We start from the raw sequence: 16,590 nt of genomic DNA on the forward strand, positions 1-16,590 counted from the left end.
CACAAACGCAGCAGTTGTTAAAGCAACAGACATGATTGTGTGATAATAAAACCTTACGTACCTAAAAGGGCAGTGGGCTGGATGTGGCCCATGGGTCACAGAACTCAGTCTCCTGATGTAAACAGCTCTACTCCTGCTCTGCTTACTCACGACAGTTGTATGGTAAGCCTATCATAGCAAAATGCAGAGAGTTTATTCTCTAGAATACATAATGCTGAAAGGCGCTAAAGGTTGCACGAGTTACAACCTCTCATTTTTTCAGTGAGGATACTGAATCTCAGCATAATGACTTTTCAAGGGAACAAAGAGTCAGTGGAAGAATGGCCCAGATTTTTCAGAAGTCTTTAGCTAATGTTTTTTGCCCTGTTCGGTTTGTGATGGATATGAGTCACACTATATATTATATGTACAAATATACCATCCGATTGACATTGGGGAAATGATCTTAGCTCACATATTTTAAAGGAATAGGACAGAGAAACAAAAATAGGAATTCAGTAGTAGCATTCTGGAAATTAAACCAAGGATTGGCCAGGAAAGAATGAGAGTTGCACATTTAGTGAACAGATTTAATTGATGGAAAAAACAGTATGTTAAACACTTTATCCAAGTAACTGTTTTAACGTTGTAAATATGTAAGAAAAATAAACAAATTTTAACTGAGGAAATAGAGACCTCTAGATTCTCTGTCATTCAGTTCATTCATCTATTTATTTCTTTTAATTTCTTTCTTAGCACATATCTACTCAGTATCTTCTCTTGAGGGCACTGTGAAGGATCACAGCTAAACAAAATGCAGTTTCTGTGCTTGAAGAGCTTATGAGGGAGCCCAAGACCATTGGGAATCATGTGTTATGTATCTTTATGCATCTAGAGAGAACCCAGGCTTTGCTTCCTAGAGGAAACACCTAGAGGTGTTTCAGTTGGGCACTTAGATGTACTAGGTGATGTGGATATATTGGTGTATGAGTAGGGCGTGGGGCAAAAAGAGGGTGTAAAGGGGGGCTAATAATTCAGCTTGGATGTACAGAGAAATTGGTGAGGGAAGTAGTGGTAACGTCTGTATGTTTATTTGCAAGATTTTATATGTGAGATGGGATTAGTTCAATGAATGAATTGTGGAAGAGATGTCTGTTGTTCCCAGTTTTGTGCACTAGTAGGATACAGGACAGGTGGGGGAGAAGACTTCAGCTCAACACTAATGAAACCCTGACCTCCACATGCATTTTGGTAATTCCATGAAGGCAAGAATGTTACTAATAACAGAGCAGATTTTATAAGTCATCTCAACTTGGTCAGCTGCAATTAAGCCCATGACTGCTGGCGTTCTGGAATGCACCCCTTTTGTTTTGGGAAAGTGGTGAAAGAGATTAAGTTACAGGTTTTCCATCTTGGAATTATGCTACCCCTAGAATAGAATTCTCCACATGCCCAAGTATGATTGGACCTCAAATTTAGCCAATATTCAATTAAATGAACCATTTACTGCATCAATACCTATTTGGGGGAACTATTTCACATCCAGGATATTTTATTTCTGATGTTAGAATGAATTTATTTAAAGCCAAATTACAGATTGTATTGTCAGAATTATTTGGTGAACTATTGTAGCAAGGTAACTTCACAAACAGCATATATGCCAAATACTGTCTTTTAATTTGGAATTCACTGCTCAAAGATACTCAGATGAAAGCAAAAAGTGATGTATTTTATGTTTTCTTGATCTTCTAGCTTGGGAACCTGAGTTGTATTTTTAACATTTCACAATAAGAGGAGTTACTTTTTACCATGTAGTTCTTAGTTTTTTCAAGTCATAGAATTCTTTGAAAATCTAATAAAAGCCTTAGATCTCTATGAAAAGTACACATGTGTGTTGTACAAATTTGCATACATTTTCAGGTGGCTCTTGGCCCACAAATTAAGAAAATGTTGGTCAAATTAGTATTTAAAATTTCCTCTCCTGTTTTTCCATCCAGGATATCTTTATATTTACAGCTATCATAACCATTTTGTGTACCTGGAGAGAACTCTAGTATTAAGAGTGTTTCCTCAGGACCTAGGGATTAGCTTTGAGCCAGTGTGGGACAAGTTCTATACAAAAACAGCCTGTGGCTAACCCAGGGGTAAGCTGGAAAGCCTGCTGGGTTGGAGGCTGCTATTCTGTGTTGTCTCCCTCTAATCAGGACACTTCAAGGTGGCATTGCCATGGTGGCCAACAACTGTGGCTTGGGCATTTGGGGATGATGGGAGAAAGCTGGTGGGGCAGAGGCTGGGAGTACCTTGGGTTTATGAGATGATACCTGTATGAATGGGGTATTTCTGTTCTCAGAGGTGAAAAATGTTGGCAGTCAGCATTTAATGAAATCAGGGCACAGGAAAGTACTGAGTTTTAGCCACTTCTCAAGGAAGGTGCAGAGGGAACGGAAGCCTTTCAGTAATTCCCACATGAGGCTGGAAATTCTGTTCTCTAATAGAAAGACAGGAGGAATTAATCCTTTTTTTTTTTTTTTTTGACCTTCACACCCACAGTCCAAGGCTCGTTTCCTAAGCGGGAGTTTGCTCGCATTTCCTTGTGCTTTCCTTGGATCCCTGTGCAGGTGTGTGGTCTGCCTGTGAGACCAGCAGCCCCTAATCTTCTGTGCCAAGACACGGAAAAATGTTTTCTTACGTGAATGAAGTATTTCTGAGCTTGGAGTGAAAGCTTCTAGTACATCTCTGACCAATATGATCATAACATGAGGCAAAAAATGTTTGAGCTGAAAGTTAATTAGAGCAAACAACTGATCTGGTCTGTTTGCACATTATCTAGTCAGTAGCTGTACACACTGAAAACAGATTCCAGAAAGGTGAGCTGAAGTCCTGAGTAGCAAATTAGCAGCATATCTTTATGGGACAGTTAGAAATGTAAAAGCCAAACACACACTGCTGTCTCTTGCGAACACTCCCCACCAGTGCCGTCTGCCATTTCTGGGCTGGACAGATGCTGCTCCTTACCTGGGGTTTGATGTGGTGCCTTGATTACACACAGCCTTTTCCTCAGGCAGCATATCTGAGGCCCCGAGTATCCTCAGAAAGCGTCTAGCTTCGTTTTTCCTACAAGGAAACAGGTTTTAAGCAACTCAGGCCTCTCATATTCTAACATTTCTGTGCCATGTTTTATGGGAAGGACTCATCGTATTTTCTCATACTGCCTTCTTGTCACTGTTCTCCGTGTAACGTGTGGTATCACAACAGAACGTTCCTCTGTCCCCAGGCTGTCAGATGGCATGTGTGTAACCAAACACAGGTTTTTGTGGGCATGTTTGGCATCCACTGATTTAGGGCTGCCCTCCTCCTCAGGCCTTGGGAAAGAAGGCACATTTAGAGTAGTGTGGTTGGTCTGTCCTTCGAAAAGGAGTATTTTAACACTGGCAGACATAATTTTTTTTGGGTTGACAGGTTTTCTCATGTAGGAAAGTGTAGGTATCTTCAAGGATTAACCCTCAGTACACATTTAAAGTTCAGTGAGGACCTCAGGAAGGGAAAGGTGATAGTTTCAAAATGTCATTTAAAATTTTTTTAAATAATTTTTCCAGTTGTATTGAGATATAATTGACGTACTGCATTGTATAAGTTTAGGGTGTCAGCATAATTACTTGACTTACATATATTATGAAACGATTACCACAGTAAGTTTAGTTAACATCCGTCATCTTACATAGATACCAAAAAAAGAAAAAAATGTTTTTTCAAAACTCTAGTTTCTAATCACCTTCAGCATAGTTCTCTTTTCTGGGTTCCTTCCTCTGTCTCCTGGACTTCTTCCACAGGAGGAGGCAGCTTAAAGTCTCCGTGCCCTTGAAGGTACCAGGCCCTCACTGAGCTCTGATGCTTCCTGTACAGCCAGCATGGGGCTGGGCCACAGCTTGTGTTGTCTAGAAAAACTACGCTAATTCCTTTTCCTCTGCTCTTCCAGTCTGTATCCAGTTTCTTTCCTTTGTGCTCCCAGTGAACCTGGGCCTACTGCTGCCCTCTAGTTATTATTCCCAATGGTAATGACGATGTGACTTCTCTGTAGCCATCCCCGGCCCCTACGCTGGGTGCAGCTCCCTAAGAGCTGGAGCCACGGTTTATCTTTATGATCTCAGTGTCTAGTGACATGCCCCATAAATGTTTATGCAGTGGAGGGCAGGAGGCCATGTGCGATTGTATTTTCCAAAACTGGAAAACAAAGTAATCAACTGTTGTGAAAATTTGTCATAGAAGACAGTTTCTTAAAATAAGAAACAGAAAGTGAAAACACTGAAGAAATAGGGAAATGCTAATCAGGGTTGGGCTCTACATGGTCAGTTGCTTATGTTTTCACTTTGTCAGATTTTTATCTCTGGTAAAGAAAAAAAAATCTCTGGGAGGTAAAAGACAAAGGAAATGCTTTTGTTTTTCAAACTGTGAAATTAGAGTGTCCATGACCTCATTTGAGGCAATTCTCCTTGGCGATCACATGCCTTCTGTTAAAATGCAGCATCTAATTTAGAGCTCAGTCACTAGGGATGATTCGGAGGGCATTAGAGGATGAAATTTTAAAGACTGGAAAATGATGGCCGTGAGGACTATACATAGACATTGATATTGTTGGGACTGGGGTGTAGAAAGGCAGAATGAGCTTTGCCAACTGAGTCAACAAGAAACAACAAACACTCATACTTACTCGGGTGTCTGGAGTGTCTACTGATTCTCTCCTGGGGTGTCCCACCTGGAGATGGCACTGCCGGACCTGGCAGGAGCCATGTTAGCAGCATCATAGATCACAGAATGCATCAGTGCTGTGATTTGGTAATGGTGTAAACCATAATATTTGCTACATAATTCTTTCTGATTTTAGTTTGATTTTCTGTCCTGGAAACTCTCTGGAGTTATGAAGTTAATTGGCAATTGCTAAGACAAGAAACCAATTTTTCTATCATAAGCAATAGCAAAGTTCCTCTCATTTTGAAGATATGCCTTCAAATCTTTTAAAAAATTCCAGGCCTCTGTGAAGTCCAACTTCATAAAATAGTGTTTAATTAGAAAGGAAGGAGAGTCACATTTGTAGAACAGACCAATTTGATTATACTTTATTAAGTAGATTAATTTTCAAGGTGGTCATTCGCATTACATGCATTTAATTGATGTTAAATTATGTTAAGAATTTAATTTTAGCTCCCTTTACAAATTGGCCAATACCCCATTCACCCTTGGTAGACAAATAAGATTTCTACTCAGCCATGCTTTTTATTAATCCTCATTTCTACTCAGGGAGGAAAACATGAGTGGAGCCAAATGGAATTCTTCCCCTACTGAATTTAACAACCATGGATTCTGGAACTGTTTCAAAAGAATGTGAGCATTATCATGAATTATTGGGTCCTCAGACCCAAATTCAAACAATGAAGCAAAACAGACCTTCTTATCTATTCTGATTGTATCACTGACTTTACAAGTAAACCAGAGACTAATGTTTAACTTTCAAATTTGAGCTTGCATGTGATTCTGTCTGTAACTCTGTCTCTGTCAGTCTTTACTCTCTGCATCCGGGACCACGTGTGTCTTCAGTTAACACAGACCTTGTGCAGTGTAGGTTTCAGGCTCAGCAAAACCTGTTTCTGAATCCACTCCAGCCTCTACCCAAGGAGGACCATGTCTGACCAGGAGGGATGACTGTGAGACGGGCTCTGAGAGCTTCTTCTCAGGTGCAAAGTCGAATTGTGGCTGGAATTATGTGTGGTGACAGTGAGGTCACTCATCCCTCTCAACACCTCATTATCGTCTCGGTCACAATCCGGGAATGCAGAGGTTAGGCTCCTAAGAAATACCTCAGTATCATCCCACCAAGGTATGTGTTTGTTTTTCCCTCTTTGTATGCTTACAATTGTTCCATTTGCTTTTGTCTTTGACTCATTGATGGAGGATGATTTTTTTCTATTGTTGCTCTAAACATCATACATGGGAGTATTAGATGAAGTAGAAATAGAGCCTGAAGCCTCTCTTGATAAATCAGTAACTTTTGTGTATTGCAGAAGGGCCATTTATCCAAGTGATTCTGAGTCTAGGCTATGATTTGGGAGGGCATAGAGAAATAAGAGCCTTGGAAAACCTAGGTGCCCTGTGTGAAATTGGTACCTAAGGGCTTATTTTGTAGTTTTTTTTTTCTTCCTAAGGAAAGAGTCCTTGAAAGAGACTATTAAATATTTCTGCTTTATTTTTAGTACAATATTGCAATTGTAAAAGGTTAAAGCAAAAAAAAATTAATTTGATGTGAGAGTTACTGCTTGTATCTAATTAAAAATAAATCTTCAAATTAGCCTTTTAAAATGTTTTTTAGACATTGCTATTCTATCTAATGTAAAGTGACAATAAAAACAAGTACCATGTTTTCAGTGAGACCAAACTGAGATCAACTATGTTTTTTCTTCTCTGTCCCCTATCTGTGTTTGTGGTTCATGCAGTTGTCTGATTTACTCATCAGATTTAAAACATCTTTGTTGATGTTTTAAAGTTTGAATTCTGATAGTCTACCCAGAGGTGTTGCTACTGCATGTTTTTGACTCTAGTAGAATTTCATCTTGAAACATTTAACTCCAAGCATACTGATTTTTGCCTTAGTAACTATGATCTCTGTCCAAAAAAGACAAAAAACAAATTGGTTGCTGAAACTCCTAGAGGAGTCTCATTGTAAAGCTGACACTCAGAGTCATGCTCACTTTTTGTGATTCAGATTTGGTCAGATTCTGGTAGACGTGCTAGTGAACACGTGCTTATCTTAAGTATCACCTCAGTAGATCTAAAATACCTGATACAGTGGAGTCTCTGTTTGCAGTGACTTCAGTTTTGTTCTTGATGTCTACATATCTCAAATAAGACCATTTTCATGGAGGAACAAGGTAATAGGTAATTAGAAAGAAATGTCTGTTTAAAACATTATTATAGAGTGGAATGTATAATTTGTCTTTGACCATGTGATTCTGAAGCTGTAATTACTTTCCTTACATCTTTAATGAAATTCACTTCTTTCTATTAAATGTGATCTTCAAACCTTATAGCTTTTTCTCCCAGAAAGCTACCACACATTCAAAGCTACTTTTATAGAAAACCCTTTAATGATATGTCATTATCATAGTGAGATTAAACCTGTCTTTGGATAGCTGAGGCCATTTAGTGGAAATTAAAGATGAATATAGTTCTGTATTGGGTATCATAATCAAGATAAATTTAAATACTAAGATCTGAAGAACCCATGCTGGCTAGAAAAGAGAGAACGTTGTCAAAACTTTTAAATCCCTAAGCAGGACATTGTAGGCTGTTGTCTCCCTCATACTAATTCACACTGGCATGGAGCAACTTTCCAGAACTAGTGATGGACGGTACCCTCCCAACATCTGTAGCTCTGTGAACCGAGATAAGAGTAAGGCCATGCAATCCAGTGCTTCAGGGCACGTACACTAATCTAGGAATGGAGGGCAGGAATTTCCTCCCTTCCTTCTGTAAGTCAGTTTCCCGAGGATCTTCATAAGCAATAAGGTGAATGAAGCCCAGGAGCTAGGAAGTTATTTGCCAGCTGAGTTTCCCAAGTAGACTATATATCTGAGTGGATAATTTGATCCAAGGGTAAGGAGGTCAGGATTTTGTATAAGAGGACCAAAAGTAAGTAATTTTTCAGAAGAATTATAAAGCGATATGGAAAAAGCATAGGCCTACTAAGGCAATCGCAGAGTTGGAGGTATTGTTAGATGCATGTGAGAGAGTGCAACTGAATAGCGCTTGTTTCCAAAAAGCGACAGCGGAATCCTTAAGGACAGAAATGTCATTAGAGTGGTTATTACAGACTAGAAAGTATTGGAGGAGGAGAGGCAGTAATTTGACAGAAGGACTAGAGGGAAATGAAGTGTTTGAAGGTAGGAAGAGGCAGAAAAAAGAGAAATGGGAAAAAGCACCTCTGAACTCGTGATGGTAAAAACAACCGATTTTTAGGATGAGGAAATGAAAGAATCAGGATTATTAACCAGATGCAGCGCTTCTCAGTTTGTGTGCAGATACTGATTCTCAGAAGATGAATAAAAGATCATTTGAAATTCACATATGATGTACCAGATTCTGTAAAGTGTTTGGGAGGAAAAGATCAGTAGAACTCTGCCTTTTGTGAGCATGTAAGATTATAAACTAGTATTTATACAGATAACTTTATGTAACTTTAGATGCACAGAAAGTTTTTAGTTATATATATTTTGAGGTGGGGAAGGAGGGTGTTTTGGATTGATTTTGTCTTTTAGAAGTTTTAGAATTAATCAGGAATCCTAATTAATTTTATAGGCGGAAAAAGCTAAGTGAAAGATTCTTGTTAAATAGAAAGCTTGGAAATGGGACCATGAAACCAGAAAAAATAGAGATAATGGAATAAATGCTGGACGGTGAGCCATTGGTGGTGGTTGGCACAGACCAATAGCTCCTGGAGTTGCTAAAAAGAATGACCTGAAAATAATACGATAAGGAGATTGGATCTGGATTTTGTGCAATTTAACTTGTGCCAGTTATACTAGTTGTGCATAAGTGAAATGACTGTACACTTTATTGTCCAAAATGGGACGCTTTTGAAAGTGAAAGGAAGTGCTGTACAATCATGCTTGGACAGCAGGTATAAACTGGGATTTTTCTGAGCAAGCTAGCACATATGGTCACCCTATACCTGAGCCCAGATACTTTAAAATGTATTCCATGTGTATCATTCCTGGACAACATTTAAGTAATTTTTCTGTATTATCAGTAAACATCAAAAGCCAGTTAAATTAGTATATGTTTGAATTATTAAGGTTCATATGTTAGTCAGAAAGGAATGGGACCATTTTAGTCATAAGTCACTACCAATTTATCTTTCAGCCACTCCAGTATTGAAATAATCAACTCTGTTATCTTTAAAATAAGCAAATCAGTGGTGAAGAGCAAGATTTCTGGAGCCAGATCACCTGTATCGGAATCCTGGCCCTTCTGCTGACTGTGGGATATGGGCAAGTTATTTAGCCTTTTAGCTGCTCAGTTTCCTCACTGGGGCCAATAACAGAATTAATCTCATGGATTGACGTGAGGATTAGTGAGTATAAGTAAAGACCTTAGAACAGTGACTGCCACATAGTAAGATCTGTGGAAGAGTTAACTTCTTAATCTTACTTTTACTCATGTTCTAATATCCCCATGAAGCACCATTCTTTCTTTGCACAGTCCTTTGCATCATCGTTTCCTGCTCTGCTTTCCTCCCCGCCTCCCTGCTCCACCTCTGCCACCTTAATGTGTTGAAAACCTGAGATGAATAAAGAAAACAACTCTCACAGGAATACCTGGCATAAAATATCCTTTCTGACCCTTTGCAGAGAGTGTGACCTGTTTAATGTTATCACATATGGGAAATACCAGTATTTTTGGAAACATGGGCACTGACCTGTAGGATAAGCCATTCTTCTTTAACATGGTGAAGTTGAGGAGACAGGGAAGGCCCGTTACATATTCTGTGGATGCACAGAGGGGAGAACGGGGAGCAGAGCAGGACTGAAGGAAGGGCAGGAAGAGAAACTAATGGAGTAAAACCTAAAGAAGTAACATGTATCTAGAGAGATGGGTCAGAGGCCGAGGTAAATGTGAAGAGAAACCTGGCCAGCATTGCATATTGGGAGGAATGTATTTGAACTAGGAATTACAGGGACATATTAATGGTTAAGACAGAGTTTGGATTGACAACTCTCATGATGCTGCTACCCTAGAGAAATAAAATTCATGCAGATGTGGTAAAGGGACTTTTAAAGAGTGTTTGATGTTCCACCTCCTTGCCCTATTGAATTAAGAACTAAGCAATGACAGGGTATATATACTTTTACAAAATTGTGTGATCTCTCTTTATGTCCTTCTCTCCATCATGCCAAAGTTAATGGGACCTCTGATATCAGAGACACAGGAACAGATTGAATAGCCTGTGTTTTTAGCAACTTTGGTAAATTTTTAAAGAACTGGTGTCAAGGGAGTTTCCAGAGTTCAGTAGAATAAAGCATTGAACACAGAATTGTTCACCCTACACAAGCAGGACTGGATATCAAACTCATACTGCACTGCCTCAGCAGAGAATTAATGAGCTCTGCCGCCTGGATTACCTGTTAAGTCAAGAGACTTTGACGATGGTGTCCTCGGAAGTGGGCCTCAGAAGTCTCATGCCAGAGCTGTGGAGTTTTGACTTTGAGGGCCGTTTTCCAAGTGCTTTTGAGTCCACTGGGCAATGAATGGTCATTGTGCTGTGTCACAGAGCTATTTTCCAAGTTTATTTGGGAAACTGAAGCTTAAGGAGCTCTTCTTTTTACTTGTTGCTGAATGGAATTGTAGATTTATTAGAAATATTACTTAGAAGATTCAAAATAAGAAATGCCTGTGACCAACATAGTATACTTGCATCAGATGAAAAGTGGGGATGGAGGAGGTGTTAGAATCCAGAGAGCACGAGGAAGAATGCTCCGTTCTTTGGTTTAGGACACAGAGTCCGCTCTAGAGTCTGTTGCTTGCTTGTCTTTTAATATTGCACCAGGAAGCAGTAAAGGATGGAAAGGGAAATGTAAACTCTCCAGTCTTCCTCTAGGTGGTTGGTCTAGTTAGAGTCGTAGGTAGACATAACTGAAAATGAGACTTTATAGTGACTTTTTCCCTCTCTGTATCTATCCATTTATCATCTCAGGTAAATGAGTTGTGGTTTTTACTCAGGGAAGATCAAAGGCAAAGTAGGAAATAATGATTTGTTTATTGTGAGTAAGAGACAGGTAAGGACATAGGACTGCTTTAGATTTGTTTTAAAATGATATGAAACTTGTTGCTTTAGTAAGTGGGTGTTTATTAATGAGATTTTAAAATACTCATTTCACATGTAAAACTATAAATGTAAGTCTGAATAAAACACTGGCTGTAATCAATTGAGATTTGATACTCAGTAAGCGTGGAGTAGGCTTTTCCTCTTAAATGCTTACTGTTTTCTTCTAATCTTTATTTCACCACTGATGCTTTATGTGTAAAAGTGAAAGGAGGCAAATTCAGACATCCTGGCAGATGGAGATTTAGTTCTTACTCTAATCCATTTAGACACGATTTCTCAACTTTCAGAAAATTTTATTAAAGAGTTGGCAGGCAAATTTGGAGCAAATCAGATTTTTCAAAAAGAAAAACTTAAAAATCAATAAGGAAACTCTAGTTCTCATTTAGAATATCTTATTAGTGATCGGTAACAGCCCCACTTTGGGTGTAGGCATATTAATTTTATACTCTTTCTGTATATGTGTATATATATAAAGTTGCAATGGCTATCTTCACTTCTGGGATTCTCTAGTTTACTATTAACATGTTACTAATTTTTACGTAGTTATCCTGCATGGTTGGTTAGTTAAAAATGTATATATATCAGAGCTTGAACTCTGCACCTACGAGTTTAAGAAATTTAAATAAGCCAGAGATGCGTATAGAACATCAGACTTAAATGAGTGAAGGAACTGAAATATACAACTCATCTATGACAGGAAATAAATATGGAAATTATAAGAGCAAAAAACAACAAGTAAAAAATAGCTAAAATTTGGAAATTTTCACAGATTCTTATCTATCAAACCTTGAGAAAAATTAAAGATGTAACAGGGAAGCTAGTCTTTCACACCCAGGTGCAGAATTTCTCAGCTAAAATATAAACTGACTTTGCATGTCATCTGAAAGTTGCTGCTTCCCACTGAGTTTAAAGGCAGCGTGTCCTGCAGTCAAAGTATAGGTCATAGGTGGTTGATTCTTTTCTCAAAAGGTGAGTCATTAAGATTGTAATCAGAACCTTGCTTGGTTCAACAAGGCTAGGCTAAATGTTGGCTCTTTTCTAGGGGAGGGACATAAAAATATAATCAGGAATTTTAGAGATTTAAGAAGAACTTATGATGAAAAGATGTGCAGTAGGAGTTCAAACAAACAATTCGCTGTGCTAGAAAATGATGAGATTCTTCTCTGAAATGGACTTACACCCTTATATGCATGCTTGTGCAGGTACAGACAAACAGAACTGTTGTGGAGAACTATGGTGAATAGATAAGCTTTTTCTCCCATTACAGACGTTGGGCACCTTTAAAAGTTTGATGGCAGTAAATTTGCAAATATGATTGTTTTCATATTCCAAGTAAAGTTTTTAGTTTTTTAATACTGCAGTTGAAAGCAAAAGAAGTATAATTCATAGGAAGACTTTTAGAGCCAAGATCCTCTTACCCTAAAAATAAGATTGTAATCCCCACCCCACCAAGAAATTTTTAGGTCTAGGGAAGAAACAACTCAGAATTCATCAAGTGCAATGTAAAATTATATAGTATAATTATCATAGAGTAAAATACTACATTAAATGCACCACTTCTATGAAATTATTTTAGAAAATAATTCTTTAAACTAGTAAAGTTTCTTTACTGTCATTTCCATTATTTTAAAAACATTCCAAACACTTTCTGAAGTCACTTTCAATTCCTTAGCTGTGTGAAAGATTCCTAACTAGAAGAAGGGATTACTTTGATAAAGCAGTAATTAGAGTTGATTTCAAATTTATTATCTGAAGTTTATCTCAGCTTACTTTAAGCCATTACAAAAAAAAAAAAACCTTTCCCTTTAAAACCCATCTCACCATTACTGTTACTTTACATCCTAATCTTTAATTCATATGAAGGGATTTGTTACAGTTAGTCTGGGTCGGTGACTCAATCTCTTCAAAAGGATGCAGCGCTGAAATGGGCCTTGTCCTTCTCTGGATTCATGTCACATTACTGATTTTACTTGGGAATCCAAATGTGTAGGTACTGTGTATCCATGACAGGACTACTTAGAATACAGGAAAAGGAATTAAGATTTTACTTGTGTCTTCATCTACAACAACCTTTTTTTCCCTCAAGTTAAATTGCAGACTTTAAAGGTACATATAGACGTGCACAATGGAGTGCATACACTGTACTGTTCCAATTGTATACTGTACAAAAATGGCCAGAACTAATCTTGTATCAGAGACTAAGATCGTGGTGCCCCAGGGGTGGTGGTAGGGGTGGTTAGGGTGTGGGCGCGATGTGGTGCATGGCTGAGTTATGTGTCTCATTAAGGCTCAGCTTCCTTCCTGGTCTGTAGAAAGGCGCATGGTAATATAATTTCTTGGCACACCGTGTAATGTATAGTAAAGGTTTAGTAGGTGATGGAGACTATCAATAGCCAGTGGTCTAATGGCAGTCCAGTAGGTTTCTCAAATTTGAAAGGTCCACTTTGACTTTATCTCCCTTCACCATTATCTACCCATTTGCTGGTAACATGGTAACCCATTTCCTGCCCCCATCAATCACAAAGTCTGTCAGTTAGCTTTCTAGAGTGTATTAGTTTCTTGTGTCCCCATGGCATGACTTAAGCCATCAGCCTTTCTCACTTGTCTTATTTCAGACGTCTTGCAAGTGCTTCCTCTGCTCCAGAAAAGTCCTTACAATGCGAACAGAGCGATTTTTCTAAAATGGAGTTCAGTCATGCCACACACACACACTGCTTGAAATTCTGCAGTGGTTTCTCATTTCCCTTAGGATAAACTCCAACTGCTTAATATTTCAACTATCCTTGAAAGCCTTACATGGCCCAATTTGTCTCTACATTCTAGCTTCTACTCTTGGCTATTCCTCCAGTCTATACTGTAAAAGGATTAAAATTTTAGTTGGTATATAGTGTATTGTGATACATGCTATGGGGACAAATACTGGAAGGCGTATATATGTTAGCTCCTTTAATATTCACAGAGGTACTGTCACTCATGGCTGGGGAAATTGCAGCAGAATGAGATCGAGTAACTTGTCCGTGGTTAGTCATCAGCAGAACTAGGCTTCCAACCCAGGAGTCTCACCCCAGGTCAAAGAGTCTCAGCTTTGACCATGATACAGTCTAGCCCCTTAGAAAGAGTAGACCACCACTTACAAAGATGCCTCTCAGAGGAGGGGCAGCCACTTGGGGGTGGGAGCAGTGTGTTGTGTGGGTGTGGTGTGACTTTGGATCTGACAGAAGTGGACCTCTGACCTCCCCTCGTGTCTGCTCAGGCACTTTACATAACTTCTTCTACCCTCAGTTCTTCCAGGCCTTAGAAATGGGGAGAATAATACCTTATAGGTACATTGTCAAGATTTGATCAGGTAAAATGGGGACAACACAGCACAGTGTTGGCCCATCCTGGAGACTCAGTAAATGTTTGGTTTTTCCCCTTTCCCTTTTCACGAGTCATGTAAACATCACCGAATGATTGCATTTTCCTTGCAGGTCTTCTCCTCAAAGAGAATACTTGAGCAATTATGATTTTCTTGTCTGACAAAGTACAAGACTTGTAAAAATGTAAATTCTGCAGTGTGAAAGCAGAGGTAGTAACTGGCACACTGCGAAATTATTGTTCAGTTTTTATAGCATCAGAGGCTAGCTGTCTAATCCTGGGCAAATTATTTAAGCTCTCTGTGCCTCATACATCAGAAGCCAACCTGTGTAATCCTGGGCAAGTGACTTAACCTCTCTGTGCCTCCGTTTCTTGATCTGTAAAATGATGGAACTAATAGTACAGTCTCATTGGATGGTACCAAGGAAGAAACTAGTTAGTATATTTAAAGCACTTAAAATACTGACTCAGCACCTGTCAAATACCTAAACTGTTTTATTATTTTTATCATTATTTTAAGCCTGGCATGACGTCTTGATTGTACTTGTCTCTCTATAAAAGTCTAGACTATGGTTTGGCTTCCTAATATAATAAAGATAAACACTTGAGAAAAATGAAAATGGTTTCATTATTAATGATCACTAATGATTGGAATGAAAGATATAGCCTCTTAGGTAAGGCACAGAACTTGTTTGACTTATAAATGGAGAATCATGTTATTTTGTTTCGTTATTTGTTCTTCTTTGTTGGGTACACATATGATTAAATTTTGCTCACCAGCTGCATCCTTTGCAGAAGAATTACCAAAAGGCTGTTGTTTACAACCCAAGCCCAAGAGCTGTTGAAAATGGGCAATAAAATCAAGTTTTAGTAGAAGTGCAGCATAAAGCAGCAGTCATCCTGTGACTTAATGCCCTCACTGTGCAGTTCGGTTAATAATCATTTGCACATAACTGCTAATAGTTAAAGCTGGCTGTGCATGGCTTATTGTAAACAAGAACTATTTGCTATCTTGGATTCAAAGCACACTTCCTCCTGACAATCATCTCGTTTCTTTTGTTCCTGCGAATCATTTTGGGACCGTTTGTATTGTCAAGGAAGCTATCTTTTCACTTCCAGATTTTTTAATTTCAGAAAAGGGATGGGTTGAGATCTTGACACATGTTAAAACCTGTTTTAAAACCTACTTGTAATTAGGAATATTAGTTAATAATAATTTTGCCCTAGTTCTGCAAGGTTATATTCATTCACCCTTTATTTACCCTCCTGCTGTATCTGTTACTATGAGGTGCCTTTCAGATTTTTTAATTCTTACTGGCATGAGGACTTTTGAAAATAAAAATCTGTCCATATTTTCCAGCTGAAAGAAGCTAAAGTTATCACATGGGTGAGGCTGGCTTTCTTTTGTCTGTGAATAGATTACTGCCAAGTGGAAAGTACAATAAAATCATCAGTCAGTATTCAGAATGTTGTTGTGAAACAGGAGGCCGATACAGGAAGACAGAAAATCCAGAAGCTGTAAGTTTTGAGCAATAGCTGATAGTTCTTTGATCTCTCTTTCTCATTCAACTTGACGTGTATCTAGAAATGGCACTAAAATAATTCTTTTATTTCAGCAGGAACTGTCAAAGTTTGATAAACAACCAAGATTATACAGATTTCATCTTCCAGTTGAGACCTAACAACCTGTTCTGTACAGTCATTTCCTACCTCCCCCTCTTGCTCCCCTCATCTTCTGATCTTCCTCAACTCAGCTCAGTTTTTCCCATTTCCATGACACTTAATTGTCTTCTTAAATACTACAAAAATTTACTTATTTATTGTCTTCATTATTTATTACCTTCATCACTAGAATTAAATTTCATGAGGGTCTTGGTCTTGTTGTGTGATGAATCTCAAGTGTTGAGAATTGACCTGGCATATAACAATTTACTTAATAAGCATTTGTTTGATGAATGAAAATTGTGACGAACTTTTCTCTTTGCATCGAGTCAAGTCATTTATGCATGTTGAAAACGACTGTATTATATGAATACCATATTGGTAGACTCCATGGGAATTATTTTCATTAAGATTTCCATGCTTCCTTTTAGTATACTTCATTCAGGTAAAATTTTGAGGAGGCATAGTAAATTTCTGCTTAAAATTATCTTTAACAGCTTCCCATTGTTTAAGGATAAGGACTGAAATCCTTCATGTGGCTGCATGGTCCGGCGTCTCCTGGCCACATCCACCTCTCCTGACTGTCTGTGTCCTTTTTCAGCCTGCTTAAATGCCCGCACCCCCTCTTTTCCTAATTGTCCTGCCTGCCATGTCCTTCTGGTCATTGACCTCGCCATCCTCTGCATCTTGCTAATTCCTGCCTAGCTGTCCAATCCCAG

The 16,590-nt window shown here is 38.5% G+C and overlaps 1 protein-coding gene across 8 annotated transcripts in view; it reads left to right on the plus strand.

Moving 5' to 3' along the window:
• The window catches only part of ARHGAP28 (Rho GTPase activating protein 28), a 167,633-nt gene that overhangs the window by 39,315 nt on the left and 111,728 nt on the right, over positions 1–16,590 (plus strand). The window contains exon 1 of one of the 8 annotated variants that reach the window (XM_072949234.1): positions 5,321–5,358. The exons of 6 other annotated variants lie outside the window; for them this stretch is intronic. The gene's annotated coding sequence lies outside the window, so the exon portion shown is untranslated. Of the gene's footprint in view, positions 1–5,320; positions 5,359–5,817; positions 5,852–16,590 lie in introns of those variants that run through there. One more of the 8 variants, XM_072949231.1, reaches the window with a different exon arrangement.

This window comes from Vicugna pacos, chromosome 24, assembly GCF_048564905.1.
Source record: "Vicugna pacos chromosome 24, VicPac4, whole genome shotgun sequence".
Taxonomy (NCBI): Eukaryota; Metazoa; Chordata; class Mammalia; order Artiodactyla; family Camelidae; genus Vicugna; species Vicugna pacos.